The sequence below is a fragment of the Oryctolagus cuniculus genome, chromosome 1 (assembly GCF_051225735.1).
Source record: "Oryctolagus cuniculus isolate XC-2025 breed Fujian yellow rabbit chromosome 1, ASM5122573v1, whole genome shotgun sequence".
NCBI classification, from domain to species: domain Eukaryota; kingdom Metazoa; phylum Chordata; class Mammalia; order Lagomorpha; family Leporidae; genus Oryctolagus; species Oryctolagus cuniculus.
In genome coordinates this window covers 58,213,320-58,230,071 of record NC_142867.1, presented here as the reverse complement: position 1 = coordinate 58,230,071, position 16,752 = coordinate 58,213,320, and the positions used below count along the sequence as shown (strand labels likewise).

At 48.9% G+C, this 16,752-nt stretch overlaps 1 long non-coding RNA gene across 1 annotated transcript; it reads right to left on the bottom strand.

Moving 5' to 3' along the window:
- Positions 1-1,247: 1,247 nt before the first annotated feature.
- Positions 1,248-5,228, bottom strand: LOC149128413 (uncharacterized). The gene is made up of 2 exons (XR_016231691.1): positions 4,239-5,228; positions 1,248-3,865 (listed from the first exon to the last, which is right to left on the bottom strand). It is a non-coding gene; the product is annotated as an uncharacterized LOC149128413 (long non-coding RNA).
- Between the last annotated feature and the right edge of the window lie 11,524 nt (positions 5,229-16,752).

Here is a 16,752-nt window from a genome sequence, read left to right as displayed (position 1 = left end):
ACCAACACGGCGAGCACCAGCGTGGATCTCAGATCTGGTTCTGAGATATGTAATCTTAGGAAGGGCCCTTGCTGGGGGGGGGGTGTCATACAATGTGGGTAGGGATACTTCTTTTGTAGGAAAATGAACACCTGCTATCTACAGAATGATACTGATTATGCCGAATTGTGAGGTTAGAAATAGAATGCTCAGTGGAAGGAGGATTGATCAGCCAGCTCAAATGTTTCAGTGTTATATTTTTTAGGATGGGAGTTAATGTCAGCTTTAGTCTTAAAAAGACTAAAGATAACTCCAAGGTTAACTACTGGATAAATAGTCTCTAAATAAATAGTGATGAAAGATACTGGAATAAGAGAAAGCTAAGAGGAGGCCACCATTGATCAATCAGTCGATTCTCTCTATCTTTTCCTTTCAAAGAAATAAATAAATCTTTTAAAACAAGTATTTTCAAATTTGGGAAATGAACATAGGGATGGTAAAACAAAGTGCCAAAAATGAGTTCAAATACATCCAGAAATCACAATAAATGTAAAAACTGTAAAGGGTTTCACCGACCTTTCCTTGGAGAAGAGAAAACATGATATTAAAGCAGAATGAGGGCCGGCGCCGCGGCTCACTAGGCTAATCCTCCGCCTTGCGGCGCCGGCACACTGGGTTCTAGTCGCAGTCGGGGCACCGGATTCTGTCCCGGTTGCCCCTCTTCCAGGCCAGCTCTCTGCTGTGGCCAGGGAGTGCAGTGGAGGATGGCCCAGGTGCTTGGGCCCTGCACCCCATGGGAGACCAGGATGAGTACCTGGCTCCTGCCATCGGATCAGTGCAGTGCATCGGCCGCAGCACGCCGGCTGTGGCAGCCATTGGAGGGTGAACCAATGGCAAAAGGAAGACCTTCTCTCTGTCTCTCTCACTATCCACTCTGCCTGTCCCAAAAAAAAAAATTTTTTTTTTTAAAAGCAGAATGAAAGCCTAGGCATGTGCGGTTTGCAGGTGACACATCTAAAACAGTGCAGAAGGTCGTGCAGTTGTAGCAGTGCGAGTGGTCTTGCTAAGGATACTGAGTGAACAAAGCTGGCCTTCAAAGACAGAACCACTGATGATACTCATAAACTCAAAAACGAGTGAAACAGGACTGTGGTTTTGACAGATAGACTTGTATGTATGTATATTCTCGTCATCTGCAGCATGTGGCACAGTCACCACCGCCACTGACTTAGTGCATACTGAACCTTCATTCCTAGGGGGAAGTATGGGTTGGGTTGCAGTTATTGGCTGGGGCTCGTGACAGCAATGAGTACGTATCCTTGTTTCATGCGTGTTTCTCTTTAAAGGCACCTTGTGTACCTAGTTGGTTCATTAACATGAACTGACTGCCAACTGTGCTCTAACACGGGCACGTCTCACACACGTGCCTTCTCCATGAGGTCCATCACAGCCTTGGACTCAGGAATGCCAGTCACTATAGCACCATGCTGGCAGGCCATTTCAGGCAGTAACACTCAGGTACTAAAAACACTGTGCACAGGAAACTAGAGCTGAAAACAAGAAAGCCTTGTTCCACTTCCGTCAGGAACATGCGTGGCAGGGGTTTGAAACTGTTTACCGTGCTGTGCATATCTACGAACAGCTGCAAAAGCAGCACAGCGTGTGTTGATGCTGGAGTTAGAAATCAGTTTTGGCAAGAGGTGAATCCACAAATGTGGAATTTGTGAATAATGAGAAAAGAACAGTAGACTATAAATTCATAGTAGTGTTTACCTTGGAGGTGGGAGAGGCAAGTGACTTAAAATAAGTGGGTTTAAGTTACTGGCAATGATCTAGTTTAGGTACGCTAGTGGGTTCATGTATAATGTTATAAATAAAGAGCCACACATGAATGGAAGATGACCTGTGGCATTATTTACCATTTACTTAGTTTTGTTCTAGACTTAGAAGCCATTGTATGTAAATGGAAAAAATAGAGATGGTGAAAATGAGATAGAAAGGAAGATAATATCTTTTATTGGTGTTACCCAATAGAAACTTTAAAATTCTAATGAGACAATATCTCCAGGAGAAAGAAACTGATCCTAGTTAAAGCAATATGGTATTGATTTATAAAAAGCTAGTAAAACTGAATAGTGGCCAGCACCGCAGCTCACTAGGCTAATCCTCCGCCTGTGGCACCGGTACTCCAGGTTCTAGTCCTGTTTGGGGTGCCGGTTCTGTCCTGGTTGCTCCTCTTCCAGTCCAGCTCTCTGCTGTGGCCCAGGAAGGCAGTGGAGCATGGCCCAAGTGCTTGGGCCCTGTACCCGCATGGGAGACCAGGAGGAAGCACCTGGCTCCTGGCTTCAGATTGGTGCAGCACTGGCCGTAGCAGCCATTTGGGGAGTGAACCAACGAAAGGAAGACCTTTCTCTCTGTCTCTCTCTCTCTAACTCTGCCTGTCAAAAAAAAAAAAAAAAACTGAATAGTAACTCAGGTAGATTGAAAGTGCATATAAATGACATCTGTTAGTGAAAATATAGAGAAAATGGAATGCCTGAATACTGTTACTGAGAATACAGGTTAGTATAGTCATTATGGAAAAGAGAGTAGAGGTTCCTCAAAAATTGCAAATAGGATCACCATGTTATCCAGCAATTCCACCATTGGTTGCAGAGACAAAGGAATGAAATCAGTGTGTTGAAGAGATATCTGCCCTCCCATGTTCATTGCAACATTATTCATAATAGCTTTCTAAGAACTAGAATCCAGGAGTTCTTTTTTTTTTTTTTTTTTAATCTAAAGAAGCTATCGGTGAATATCTGTCTGTTGATTTATTCATTGTAAAGGCAGAGAGAGCTCCCATTCATTGGTTCAATCCTACAAGTGCCTTCAGCAGCTAAGACTGGGCCGAACCAAAGCTGGAAATCAGACTCAATTCAGGTCTCCCTGAGTGGCAGGGATCAACTACTTAAGCTATCATCTGCTGCCTCCTGGAATGCACGTCATTAGGAAGCTGGAATTGGGGGCAGAGCAGGGGCTTGAATCCGGCATTCTGATAGGGAATGTGGGTACCTCAACTGGCATCTTAACCATTGTACCAAATGCCTGCCCCAGCTACATTTTTTTAAAAAAAATATGAATAGTAAGATAAAAACACAATAGTTAGTGCAAATACAAAGCTGGGAAAATATTTGTAGTTCATACCAAACAAATGGCTAATACTCTATCAGAGAATTCCTGGTTTTTGAAAGGATGTGTATGGTGATGATATGAACAGATAGTCTACATACACAAACACACTTAAACGAAAAGATGCTTCGTCTCACTGATACAAATATAAATTAAAACTGAAATCCAGTGCCATTGCTATTTATCAGATTAACAAATTGAAAATATTGATAGCACTACAAGCCATGGAAAACATGACAGGCGTACATTGCTATTAGGTTTATAGTTTCTGATTTGGATTTACCAAAATTAAAATGTACATATGCTTCACCTAGAAATTCTACTCCTTAGACACCCTGCAGATAACTGGCTTGATTATGACATAATGGAATTCCTAGATAGTTGCTGCCATTTTCAGAGATAATCACATAAGTATTTGAATCAACACAAATTATCAGAAGACAGATCTCAACAAAGGATGTGTCCCTAGAACCGAATACTATTAAGAAGGATGAACTCATCCTCTACATGTTAATATGGTCCCCAAGCAGAAGGCAGTAGAATATGATATCTTAAGTGTACTGTCACTGTGTGGCAGACAGCATGGGAGTAAATGTGACTGCATGCGAGTAGCTGCTGTCAGTGCTCGTCGTGGGGGAAGGTGCCCCGTGAACCACAAGGAAGGCAGGATTGTCCTTTCGCTGCGAATTCTAACTTTAGGATCTTTATGTGACACCTTTTCTTTTTTTTTTTTTTTTTTTTTTTATTTTTTTGACAGGCAGAGTGGACAGTGAGAGAGAGAGACAGAGAGAGAAAGGTCTTCCTTTTGCCGTTGGTTCACCCTCCAATGGCCGCCGCTGCAGCCGGCGCACCGCGCTGATCCTGGCAGGAGCCAGGAGCCAGGTGCTTTTCCTGGTCTCCCATGGGGTGCAGGGCCCAAGCACCTGGGCCATCCTCCACTGCACTCCCTGGCCATAGCAGAGAGCTGGCCTGGAAGAGGGGCAACCGGGACAGAATCCGGCGCCCCAACCGGGACTAGAACCCGGTGTGCCGGCGCCGCAAGGTGGAGGATTAGCCTATTGAGCCACGGCGCCGGCTCTATGTGACACCTTTTCAAAAAAATAAAATGTGACGAAACAATACCTTACGTTTTTATGTCTACAATGGAAAATAAGAAACGGCAAAAGAATGGTACAAATTCAGGGAGAGAAGGAGGACAAGGAGGGGATGGTGTTGGCAAAGGATGGAAGAATGATTTCAGCTGAGAACATAGGAGATATGGCTGACACAGTGTTGAGTTTACAAAGCCAAGTACTGGGAATCTAGGTACTTGGTTATTTTCCACAATTTTCTGTAAGCATATACTATTTCATTAAAAAGTTAGAGTGTTGACCTTCATCTTAGAAAGATCTAGGTACTGGTTTATCAGGTGCCCAGAAAATTAGAAACATGGTTTCTTTTTGTACATGAAGTGGCTTGGAATGAACTAAGCAACACCCACCACATCTGTTTCCAAAGTGCTCCATGCTCCCTCCTGGGGCTCACCTGAGCCTTGCCCCGGCCATGCCACGTCTCTATCCAGCCTCTTCTCTTCTAGAGGGCAAAGTCCAACTCCCTCTGCCTAGAGGCTGCTCAGCCTGGAAGGCTGGGACCCGCTTCTGCAAAGTGTAGGGCAGAGGAAGCCTCACTGGTTCAAGCCAAGAGCACCTGAAGCAGGACCACTTCTCTGGACTTGAGACTGTAAAACGCTATGGGATCCACTGGGGAAGATGGCCTCTGAGGAAGTGAAAGTAGACCCCCCTGACATAGAACTTGAACGACGGCCGGGAGGTCTGCCTGGAAGTGAGATGAGGCAGAGGCAGGCTGTGTCCTGGGCATAGTTAAGATGCTGGTGGTAGGGTGTGTGAGAGAACCATTTATGAGGCATGCCAACACCACAGTAGCTTAAGGAGACCTCAGAATACTTCCAGAGAGGGACAGGGTGCCTTTCAGAATGATCACACCATTGGTCACCTGAAGAGTAGATGAGTAGTCAACAGTCATGAACTCGGGAGTAAAAGGCCCAGGCGGTGAGGCAGAAACAAACAATGGCCCAGCAAGCCCGAGACTGGCTCTCCTGCCAAGCTGAGTGGGAAGTGGCCTCTGACCAGCAGGTTACAGCTGCAGTGGGATTTCCAGGCTGAGAAACAAGACAAGACTACAACACCTGTAATCAAGGTATTGCTGTCTACCCCCCACCCCCACCCCGCCATGTCCACCCTATCACAATAATTTCCGTATTGGCCACTCTTAACTCCCTAAGCAGCCGTTGAAACAGCTTACCAAAGAACTCCCCTGCCAATCATTGCTCAGACTAAAACCCCCAAATTACTAATCCACTTTATTCCAAAATGATATCCCATCATTCTACTGATCCAAGCCACCTAAATTGTGGTCCTTGTCCCCAGTCCCACAGCCATGCCGGCCACCCAGCCTGACCAGGCCATGGGCCAACAGCCCTTGATTTCTCTCCTACTCTCTCTCACCCGCAGAATCTGGCAGCAGTCTCCCAGTGTCCGTGAACTTCATTCTGATGGTTGCTTTGATGAAGAACGTTAGCTTCCTAGGCCTAAGTGGTATGTTCCTGCACCTTCCCCGGTGGGGTCCTGGTTACACTGAGGTCAGGAGCACTTTCACCTTAGGGGAGTCCTCATCTGATGCACAGTCTACACAAGATGCATGGACACACTGGTCCCATGGAAGCCACACTCATGAGCATCTTAATTGCACTGACAGAGGGAACTTATCACCTCCAGCAATACTAACCCTGCAAGAACGCTGGCTCTGGCCTAGCAGACCCAGTGAGCAAATTGACCTCAAGTAGCAGAGTCCCTAAAAGCATCACATTGACAGCTTGACGCCATGAATGGTGACCCCATGTATATGAACATCATTTGTGTGTTCACTTAGCATTCTGTGAGCTGCTATTTGCTAAATACTGTGCTAGCCTGGGTGGAATATGCACTCTGAAAACTGGAAGGTAGAGAAAAAGGGACACCCCAGGCAGTTGTGGAGGGTGTCTATGGTTTGCAGGTGGGGGGCCAAGGCCCCTTTGCTCTTAGCATCTCAGGAAGGTCCTGGGTCTGCATCTGTCTGGGTCAGCTGATGTACATGCAGTGGGACTGTTACCTTTGCTCTCCACAGATAGTAGGGCAGGAGGCTCCCCTGCCTGCTGGTGGGAGTGCACAGTTGTGCCACTGCATGAGGAGGGCTTCATTGGGGATCTTTTAGGGAACTGGAGAGGCTGATACTCTTGTTACCTCTGCAAAAGACAAAGGATCCTTGTGACCTTACAGCGACTTTCTCCAGCTGTTAGCCCTCTCCAGCTGTTAAGGCTAACAGCTGGAGAAAGAGAGCAAACCATCTGAAAATCTTGGTCTCCTTTCATGGACAGTGACATTTTTAGTTGTAAGAGTGACGTGCATATTTTCAAGGATTAGAAAACAATTCTGATTTGCCCCTCGAAGATCATCAGTGTTAACATATCCAGCCAATCCCTTTTCCCTGTGGTGATAATCTAGGCTGTGAATCAGATCCTGTTGGTCCCATGTTGGATTGTCCACCTTGATTAGTCAGTCTGGTGATGATACTTTGTCTGACTGGGGACTTCTAACCCTGTGCTTATGCTTCTGTCCCATGTTGTCAATTTTGTGGTGGTCCCTTGTCCCACAGCGTCAGTCAGTCCTGTTCATAACCAACTTCAGTCATTAAAGCAGTTGTTCTATGCCTGAGCTTTCTAAGTTATAGCCACTAGAGGGCACCTTTGCACCACTTAAAAGACCACTGGTTGCCCATAGTCTGGAGCTGTTGACTGAGCCTGCCCAGAGAAAGCTGCTTAAGCTTTGGAATGGCCGCAAAACAGGAGACCACAGCTTCTGGAGATGCTTTTCTTGGCCATCTTTGGAGCCACAGAGTGATGACACCCTTATACAATGGTTTCAAAAAGTTCATGGATGTGCATGTGAAAAACCTGTGCATGGGTTTCCATTTTTGCCCCAAATTGAACTTAACTGTGGGGAGCAACTCGGACTAGACTAAGTTACTGGAATTAAGACTTATTCTATGCATCTGCTCTCCCACAATATGGCACTGGGAGAGGAGTAAAAACAACTTTTACACAGCTGCCTCCAGTTCAACCAGTAACCTGCAGGAGCTGATCCCGCTCCTGATTGGAGGAGAGCAGCGTACTCGGCGTGTGGGTAGCAGAGTTGGGATTGGTGGAAGAGGACTATAAAGGAGGAGAGAGACAACATGCACCAGGAACATCTATCTGAAGGAACATCTGAGCAGCCCCCCCGAGAGAGCCGGCGGGCGGTGTGCCGCTCCCCCGCGGAAGTGGGGAAAGTGGCAGGGGGGGCCCGCCCCTCCACAGAGGTGGAGGGACGGCAGCCAACCCGGGAAGAACCAGCAGCAAACCCGGGGAGGGCCGAGCAGACAAAAGAACAGCGCAGGGTCCTGTGTCGTTCCTCCGCGAAGAGGGGGAGCGACACTTAACCTTTTTGAAGTGCCCTTATAAGGCAACCTGGCCTTTCCATTAGTACTACGGGTGCTAGCAGCTAAGTGGGTGCTCTTGCCAAATTCAGGAGATTGGAGAAGTGAGAGGTTCGAGGTAGGATAACACCCAGCAGTCCAAGTAAAGTTGCCTAGCTGACTGGGACTGGAAGAATAGATTGAAGTAACCGTTAGCTGAGAATAGAAGCCTCAAATCTAGATCTGAAACTTCAGCTGCAGAGGGAACCCTCTTGCAGAGGGTTTAGTTCCCCTGCAAGAGTCACCAGGACTGGGGGTTGTGGTTTATGTGCAAGATGGTCTGTTTCAGGGCCTTAGGGTGGTCTGAGATACCACAAACTTGGTGATTGAAAACAACAAAAGTTCACACAGTTCTGGAAGCTACCAGAACAAAATCAGTATTTGTGGAGCCCTGCTCCCGCCGGAGCCTGGAGGAGAGGATCCTCTGCCCTTCTAGCTTGCAGTAGCCCCAGGCATCCCTTGGCTTGCAGGTGACAACACTTCAGTTCCCAACTCAGTTGTCACATGGCATTCTCGTGTGTCTGTGTGCAGACTTCCCTCTTCTTAGAGGGTCACCAGTCACTTTGGGTTAGGGCCCACCCTAATGAGCCCATATTAATTTGATCACATGTGCAAAGACCTGAATTTTCAAATAAGGTCACCTTCAAGGCTTAGGACTTCCACATGTCCTTTGGGGGAGCACAACCAGCCCACAACACGCGCCAAAGACAAAAGTCAGTGGGGACAAGCACAGAGCGAACCTAATACAACCTGAAGTATTACACTGGTTATGTCTGTGACAGTGGGGACTCAGTCCCACCGAGGAGCCTCCCTCCGAGGAACTGTGAATCTCTCACTGAGACACTGGAGAGCCAGGCACCTAGCCGATTTCCCCACCGGCTGAAGAACCCTCAGGGGGTTAACTTCCTCACACTTAGCGCCTGCATGGGCAAGTGGACTGGGCCCTTAGCTGATTAGGAGGGCGTGAAGGGGGGATGCATGCAGCGGGCATAGAAATCATTGCCACTGCTGGGCTGAAGTCAGGCCGGGCGCAGTGGCAAGTGTGTGCAGAGGTGCACGCCTCGGCCTGCTCGGATCTGCTCGTGCCCCCTCCAGGGAGTCCGCCCTGACTCTGACTCTTTAAGGAGGCAGTCAGCTGCAAGGGCTTTCACAGAGGGGTTAGGGGGATGAATGAATTCCCCTGCAGCAGCTGGTCCTCAACCAGTTAATACCGTATTCTTCATCTCCCTCCCTCCCTCACCACCCACTGTGGATATGTCTCACCCCTAGTCAACATTGTCGCTGCCACAGGGTTGCTCATCCTGCAGGTCTGAGCCCTGGATAGTTCACCATCCTCGTGCTTTGTTGGCCGTGATTGCCTGCTCGCTGTTATCACCAAGCCTAAAAGCACCAAGAGACATTCCCACACCCAAGTTCCAGATGAATCCTGCCTGACCACATTCCGCATCAGTGACCGGAGCTGCTACGGACAACAGGGGTTTATTGCCCACTCCACTATGCTGACTTCTCTTTGCCTGATTGTCCACCGACAGGAGGAGCCCACAGGGCCCCAGCAATAGATTTAGTGGCAAGCTTCCCATGTGAACCAGTGGAAGACTCCCCCTGAGTCTTAGGACATTGAGTCCAACAGAGCCAATTGCAGGAATGGGAGCACAGTTTGCACAGAGCCGGCTGGTGGGTGAAGGACCAATCCTGCTTCCACCCCTTGGTTACTTCGGCCCTTTTTTTAAAAGATTTATTTTGTTTATTTAAGAAGCAGAGCTACAGACAGAGGAAGAGAGCAGAGTTACAGAGAAAGGAAAAGACAGAGAGAGAGGTCTTCCATCCACTGGTTCACTACCCAAATGGCCGCAACGACTGGAGCTGGGCTGACCCAAAGCCAGGAGCCAGGAGCTTCTGGGTCTACCATGTGAGTACAGGGGTCCAAGCACATGGGCCGTCCTCCACTGCTTTCCCAGACCATTAGCAGGGAGCTGGACCAGAAGTAGAGCAGCCAGACTCGAACCAGCGCCCATGTGGGATACCAGCATGGCAGGTGGAAGCTTAACCTACTATACCACGGTACCGGCCCCAGCCCTAAGTATTCTTACTACTAGGGACACAGTATATATGAGGTCTTCCAAAAGTTCTTGGGAAATGCCTGTTCTGAAAAGCTGCATGGATTTCAAAATGTTTTACACCAAAGTCAATTTATCTTTTTACTTCCATTTTCCCACACCTTTTAAAGCACCCCATGTATCATCTAATAGCTTAATCACATGCTGCAGGCTGGGGGACAGTGGCCATGTCCACACAGTGTCATCCCAAAGCTGGCTCCTCGGGCCGTTTCCACTTCCTACCCTCTGCTTCCAGGTTTGCTGCAGATGGGAAGACCCCTTGGGCTAGAAGACTTGTCACATCCTTTCCCATAACATGGACCCTTGAGCTGAGGCCTCACCAAGCAGGATCCCAGGTTGGTGCGTTAGGCACTCTCTAGGCCACACAAAGCACTGTGGCATGAGAGGTAGCCCATAATCGGAAAAGGTGTTTATGCCACAAAGGACAAACCGCTGCCCTCTTTGGGGTGGAAGGAGCCTGATGTGACCAAGGGCTGGCCCTATCGTCTCCAGGGGTGACACTTGGTGAGGAGCCAATCTGTGCCAGTGCAGGTTGAGTGTTCAGTTGCAGCAGTGTCTAAGTCAGCCTCAGGGAGAGGGTGTCTGTGTTGCTGGGCTTGTGCAGTGCCTTCCTCTCTGCCACATTCCCACCCCACCCAAGAGTCCCAGTGCTTAGTCAAGGATAAAACAGATGGCCTAGAGGCCAGCATTGTGGTGAAGAGGGTTAAAGCCCTGGCCTGAAGCACCAGCATCCTGTATGGGCGCCAGTTCTAGTCCCAGCTTCTCCTCTTCCAATCCAGCTCTCTGCTATGGCCTGGGAGAGCAGTAGAAGATGGCCCAAGTCCTTGGGCCCCTGTATTTGCGTGGGAGACCTGAAGAAGCTCCTGGCTCTGGATCAGCGCAGCTCTGGCCATTGCAGCTATTTGGAGAGTGAACCCGTGGATGGAAGACCTCTCTCTCCCTCTCTCTATAACTCTCTCTCTCAAATAAATAAATAAAATCTTAAAAAAAAAAAAAGAAAATATAAAAGAAACAGATGGCCCACAGGCAGGTCACTCTGTATACCTGGTCCACACAGATGCTTCCTGTAGGGCACTGACCTGAGACACACACAGCTACACAATATGGCTCCACCCCACTAGGCCTTTTCTCCACACTTCCTTCTCCCGTGTTCCAGTCCTCTTTCTCCCAGGCCTCTGACCAACCTCTCACCTTCCTCTCCACCACCCCAAAGCCTGTGAGCATCTATAGCTCGTGCTGTATGTCCCTGCATGCAAAGTTGCTGGCCAAGTGTCCTGCCCAAGGCCTTTCCCACTCACTCGACCTCTCAAGTACTGCAGCCTTTCATTTTCCATTCTTGCCACTGAAGCCAGCCTACCTGTCCATACTCCAGACTCCGATCTCTTCCCTTCTATAGCGCTGATAGTGAGGAATACCCTCACATCCATGAACCCGTGAGCAGAGGGAGCAGCAGGTGCCGCAGGGCCTCATGGCAGGGAGTCTGAATCGCCTCTTCCTGTAGTTTCCTGTGCCCTCCGCACTGAGATCCAATCCTAGGTGTGTCCCTGTTACCATACAGTGCACTGCTAGGTCAGAGCTGCTGTCCCAGACCACAGAGGGCAGCTCCAGTATAGAGTGTGATGTCCCACTGTCAGGTCTTCAAGCTCTGTTGGGCCCCAGGAGCACACCATGAACCCCTTTTCCAATTATGAGTACTTCTCTGGTGTAGAAAGTGGGGCCAAACTCCAGAGATGACAGCTCCACACAGCCTTCCAGAGACCACACAGTGTTCTTACTACCGTGGAGACCTCTGTTGCTCTCGGACTGCCGGGTCATAGAGCCCACGGGTTGGACAGCTGGCGCTCAGCTTGAGCCTGCTGACAATGCCTTTAATGCTTTGGTTCACATTTACAAATTAGGAAGTGTGTTCTCTGATCTCATATGAGAAATGTGTTCCAGCCTACCTCCCTGAGGCTCCTGAGCCCCCTGACCAGGCTGGTTCCCATCTTAGGTTGAGTACTGTGGAAGCAGACACAAGTGATTTTTTAAGAAGTGCTCCAGTGGTGTGGTGGAAATGATTAACACCAGGCTTTCTGAGATGAAAATAAATAAGCCTGGAATTACAGCGATTGCCAGTTTCTATGAACATTCCATAGTGAATACTCCCACCATGACCAGTTTAAAGCTATCAGCATGGCATCTCTGGACATGGAATTGGGAAGAGCTGCTACAATAGGCCCCTGGTACTGGCCAGCTCCAGCATACTGCTGAAATGTGGCTGGAGAGAGCAGAAAGAGGCAGAAGTCAAACATGAGAATGAACTCAGGCAAAGTCCCATAGAGGTTAGAGTCAGCATGATCCTGCTGGAAACTTCTCGAGTGCAAGCTAGATCTCTGTGTCCACACAGAGAATAAAGATGCCACACTGTATTGCTCCCACACCTGTCCAGGATTAGGCAAGGGCCATCCCAGGGTGAAAGTAATTTCCTGGGTACCCGTGGCTCTTTGTGGAGGTGAGCAAAGTGGCTCCAGCAGTCAGTCCTTTGGAGAAGAGGTACAAGTGCTAGTTGTTGTGTGTTTGCTTTACCAGTTTGACTAGATAAGCTTATCCTAGCAAAATGACTTACCCCAAACTCTTGTTTTTGCTCTGGATCACAGTGGGGAGATAGAAAGCTGAGGTCGTCCTAGAGGAACTGCATGTCCACAAGACTGACCCTCACTGGAAACTGGACACCAGGATGGGCGTTGTGTGCAGCAGTTCAGCTGCCACTTGAGCTGACCATCTCCCATATTGGATGGCCTGGGTCAAGTCCCAGCTCTGCTGTCTGTTCCAGCTTTGTGCTACTGTGTACTCTGGGAGGCAGCAGATGATGGCTCAAGTACTTGGTCCCTGCCACCTAAGAAGGAGACCTGGATTGAGTTTAGCCTGGCCCAACCCTGGCTGTTACGGGCATTTGGAAGTGAACCAGTGGAGGACTCTCTGTATGTCTAGCTTCTCTCTATGTCTGTCTCTGTCTCTCTGCATTTCAAATAACAAAATAAGTAAAGTTTAAAAATAAATAAGACCAGGACAGCACAGCTTGAGGGAGCGTTCCCTGATGGCAACCCTGCCCGTGTGTTTGTCACACGTTGTTGCTGGGAGAATTGAGTGCTCATGCAACACCCCTGGGAGGGGCCCCTGGGAGCTCCGTGGGGTTTTTGCTGGCTTCACTCTACAGCCTTTGCCTTCACAAACTGCTATTTTTGTTTCTTCACTGTTACAAGCCATAACTGAGTAAAACGGTGTTTTCTGAGTCCTACAAATCCTAGTGAATCATGGAGCTTGAAGTTGGTCTTGGAACCCTTTCCCTGTAATAAATCAAATGCTGAGCTCTCTGAGTCATCCTACCCTGCAGGGGTGGCCTGGGGGCCCCCTACACTTCCCATATCTGTCAGCTTGGATTTCCATATCTTCCTGTAACCAAGGGAAAGGGACACATCTGAGCCATGATGCCACTCCGTGAGAACTGACCTACCTCAACTGGTCCTTGTCCTCATGCTCTCTCACCTCTGCCCTGTTGCCCTCCCATCCTGACCTCTGCTCACCTGGCCCACGTCCTTTGCACCCTCCTCACCAAACACTGAAGCCCACCTGGATCTACCAGTCTTCTGGGCCCTTTCATCTCCCTTGTGAGGAGCGCAGAACTTTCCATGGCATTTACCAACACCCATCTAAGGACATGAAACTCTGTGAGTATCCTGCCTTCGGGACTGCTAGCTTTTGTTACTTCTACCTCCTACACCATGCTGGCTTCCTTGGGGTTGCTTCTGTCTCAGCTCTTCCTGTTAACTCTATGTTTTGTTATTTACACCATTAGCAATATTTGTGGCTCAGAATGAACATAATAGTCTTTCTAAAGTTCTCTAGGTAGCTCTCTGTTTAAATACTTGAATTAATTGCCCATCTCTTTTCAGATTGAACTTAAAAATTCTTATTTTTTGGTACATCAAATTAAGAGCTCTCACCATCATTGTAAATATTGCAACATATAACCCTGCAGTTATAAAAACATGTGGTGGAATTGCAACCTAGAAAGCACATGAGGTGATTTTTCCCTCCAAGTTCTACCAGGTGCATGCCTGTATTTGAAGGTGAAAAATCAAATATTACTAAATCCAAACAGCATGCCTTACTCATGCTTTGGCTGTTACCTGCAGCTTAGAGATGATGGCTATGTACATGACCACATGATCATTGGCCATTCACGAGTTCAGGCATACTGGAAATGGCATTTAGTGACCAGGACTTCCAACAAAGCTGAAGCCAAACTATGGTTTGTAGATAGTATCCATCTCTGCTCTCTTAGTGAAAGAAAATGCAATATATGGAATGCTGGCACTGCAGGCGATGGCTTTACCCACTGTGCCACAGTGCCGGCCCTGAAAATATAATACTAACATCAGAAAAAGCATACAGGCAAACATTTTCCCCAAATCTTTTTTTTTTTTTTTCAATGCCCAAACCTTAGTTCCCGGTACTCAGTAAACTTTTCACTACACACACAGCCCTTGCTCTTGCAATGGCTCTTAACATCCATGGCTTTCAAATTTGCTGTCTGTATTGTGAGTTTTAAGAGTTTTTCCTCTCCCTCCTCCCCCAACACACACACCCTGGGAACTGATGGTTGAGCTTTGACTTTGACTCCTATCTTTGCCAATTCAGCTGCCAACTCTGCCTGGCCCCTTACTTGGGCTTCCAAACAGCCCACAGCAGGCTGCTCTCCACTCACTGAGAACAAGAGCTGTCGAGAATGCACTGTTTACCTGGGGGGAAATGGAAAGCTCACTCCCACCTCAGCAGCAGTTAGGGATGCTAAGAAAAATGACCTGTCCATTTCTGTGGACACGTCAAGTCCCTGTCTCTTTCACTTGCAGGAAGACCTGAGGACTCCGGGGAGGACTGAGAGGGTGCTCTGTGGGAAGAGACACATAGTAGGGCGAGAGTGAGTGGAATGAGGGTGGGCTTGGTCTGTTTGGGCTGCTTTAACAAAAATACCAGAAGTTGGGTGTGGGGAGCAATTCGGACTAGACTAAGTTACTGGAATTAAGACTTATTCTATGCATCTGCTCTCCCACAATATGGCGTTGGGAGAGAAGAAAACAGCTTCTACACAGCTGCCTCCAGTTCAGCCAATAAACAGCAGGACCTGCTCCTGATTGGAGGAGAGCAGCGTGCTCGGTGTGTGGGCAGCCGAGTTAGGATTGGCAGAGGAGGACTATAAAGGAGGAGAGAGACGGCATGCACCAGGAACATCTAAGGGGAACACCTAAGGGGAACACCTGTGCAGCCCCCGAGAGAGCCGGCCGGCGGTGTGCCGCTCCCCTGCGGAAGTGGGGAATGTGGCCAGGGGGAACTGCCCTTCCACGGAGGTGGAAGGGACAGTAGCCAACCCGGGAAGAACCAGCAGCAAACCCGGGGAGGGCCGAGCAGACGAAAGAACAGCGCAGGGTCCTGTGTTGCTCCTCCACGAAGACGGGGAGCGACATAATGGTGCCGTGACTCGGATATGAAGCCTAGGCAGGGTTTAGTGTTGTTCCTCCATGAAGACGGGGAACGACATAATGGTGCCGTGACTCGGATAGGAAACTTAGGAGGGAAGAAACGGGAAGAAGCAGGAAAATATCGGAGAGAGAGACTAGCAAACAGCCTAGGGAAAAGCCGGACGAAAAAGGTGCCGGAAGAAGCTATTGAAAGCCTAGGCATAGACTCGGATACGGACTACGGGGGGAAGCTGGGAGAAATCTCTAAGGTCGAAAGCGAAAGTGAAAGCTAGAACAAACAGACTCGGATACGGACTGTGGGGAGAAGCCAGGAGAAATGAGGGAGGAGTATTGTTGGAGGAAAGCTTGGGGAAACATACCGGGTAGAGAAAAATGTTAGGGAAATTGAAGCTGCGGGGGCAGGCCAAGGCGGAGACGAAAGCCACTTTGGGATTCTCAAGTTAGCCCGGGAATGGGGGGCGAAAAGTTGAAACCAGAAGCGGAAACATAAGCCAGATTGGGATCCGTCTGATTAGCCCGGGGAGCAAAGGACGGGAAGCCAAATCGTGGGGCGGAGACGTCAGCTGGGTTGAATTCGCCAGGTTAGCCCGGGGAACTTAGATTGAATGCTAATGGCGGAGACGTAAGCTACGCTGTGTGACTCGCGGAGGCTGCCGCGCGCAGACAGAGCGTGTGGGGCTCAAGTAGATAGGGAACGCTGGGCTAAAGCGAAGCCACGCAGATGAGAGAGGCGCGGGCTGAAGCAGCTCAGAGCCGGAAAGCCGCCGAGAAGCAGCCTCGGGGCGGGCGCCGGGAAGCCGCGGGGATAAGAGAAACAGAAGTTTAGAAGTAAAATGAGAGAAATAGGAATGTTGGCAGACAGAAGTAAAATGGGAGAAATAGGAATGCCCGGAGATAGAGAAGTAGAGAAATAGAAAGGCCTCCCCACAATACTGCAATGAGAAGGCTTGGATTTGGTCTGCCTGATTAATGAAGCGATGAGCACCTGCGGGCGGCTAGCAGCTTATGCGCCGCAGGTCACCGAAGACAGGCACGAATTAACATCAATAAGGCCTCCCCACAACACACCAATGAGAGAGCTTGGATTCGGTCTGCCTGATTAGTAAGGTGGTAAGCACCAGCGGGCAGCTCGACCAGAGTATGAGCTGCAGGTCACCGAAGATAGGCACGAATCAACACCAATAAGTCACCCCACAACATGGCAATGAGAGAGCTTGGATTCGGTCTGCCTGATTAAGGCGGTAAGCACCAGCAGGCGGCTCGACCAGAGTATGAGCCGCAGGTCACCAAAGACAGGCACGCATCAGCGCCTAAAAACCTCCTCACAACATGGCGAAGAGAGGACCCGGATTCGGTTTGCCTGATTGATAGGACTTGTAAGAACCTGTGGCAACTCTAGCAAGTAGAGCAGAGTGTGT